Consider the following 1,448-nt stretch of genomic DNA (forward strand, 5'->3'; position numbering starts at 1 on the left):
AAAATTATGTTCATACAAAATATAGGACAAAAATAACAAATTTAATATAATTGGGCTCAGTGGCGGATCAGACAATTGTATTAGGAGTGCACATATTAATCTGACCACCCACGTACATTTTAAACACTATAACACTACCACCGAGGGCGCCCGCTAGGGGGAGAGAGACCATGACCCTCCCACTATTTTTTGGCTACTAGAAGAAAAAATCTGGGGGGGAGTAAACAAATAGTCAGTATATTATATTAGTTATATTTTCGAATGGTTATTATTTGCGTTTTTACATTTGCCCCATAATATAAGTTAAGATTGGGGCTTTCGTAAATAATAGAATATAGGTAGGTACCTACGCAATTAGAAATTGATGGATAAATGAAAATGAAACAAAATAACAATGTATTAAGGCAAATAAATTTATTCTTAATTATTTTTCACATAAAACAGTTTATATAATTTTTCCTATATCAATAAATAATATTATATTTAAAGTTTAAACTAGGTATGTTCATCAGTTTTTTGTGTCCCATAGGTACTATAAATTACCTAAAATTTATAAAATGAGTCTGTATATATAGACTATAGTTCCACGTTCCGTTATCGTTACCTACCTATAATAGTAAAATTGAAAACTAAAAAGATGGGCAAGTGGGTGTCGCATTGCTGTACAGTAGGTTACAAGTAAGTCACTGTAATGGATAATGTTAAATTTGAATTCAATGATATAATATCATTATATAAGAAAAATGACCTTTTTACGTGGAACCTTGTTTTAAATTGTCAGTCCTTAGCTATAAAAGTTGAATATTTTATAAATTTTTAACTAAAAAATAATTATTACATTTTAAATTTGATAAATTTTGTTGAAATTCGAACTATAAATGCTTATTAATAAAAATTGTGCGAATGTATTTTTAATATTTTTCAACTGCTGTTGTAACAATATATAAGGACTCTTGTATTAAATTTTCATGCTTTTTTAACGATAAAATAACATTTTACTGATATTTATAAAAAAAAAAACTAAAAAAAAGGCGGGTAAGTCGTGGATGTCGCTCTGCTGTACAGTAGGTTACAAGTGGGTTACTGTAATGGATGGAATTAAATTTGAATCCAATGATATTATATCATTGTATACGAAAAACGATTCTGAACGGAGATGATTTGTCAGTCTAGGATATATTATTTTTAAAGAAAAACTTATGGAGAACCTTGTACCAAATTTTAAAAACTTAGTTATAAAAGAAAAAATTTTTACGATTTTTCAACCACTAAATTACTTGCAAATTTTCGCAATTTTGACATATTTCGTATAAATTTGAACTTTAAATGCTTATAAATAAAAATTGTGACAATGTATTCCTTTTATTTTGCAACTGCTATTGTAAAAATATGTTAGGAGCCTTGTATTAAATTTCCCAAATCTTAGAATTAAAAAGAAAACTTTTATG

This window comes from Acyrthosiphon pisum, chromosome A1 (assembly GCF_005508785.2).
Source record: "Acyrthosiphon pisum isolate AL4f chromosome A1, pea_aphid_22Mar2018_4r6ur, whole genome shotgun sequence".
Lineage (NCBI taxonomy): Eukaryota > Metazoa > Arthropoda > Insecta > Hemiptera > Aphididae > Acyrthosiphon > Acyrthosiphon pisum.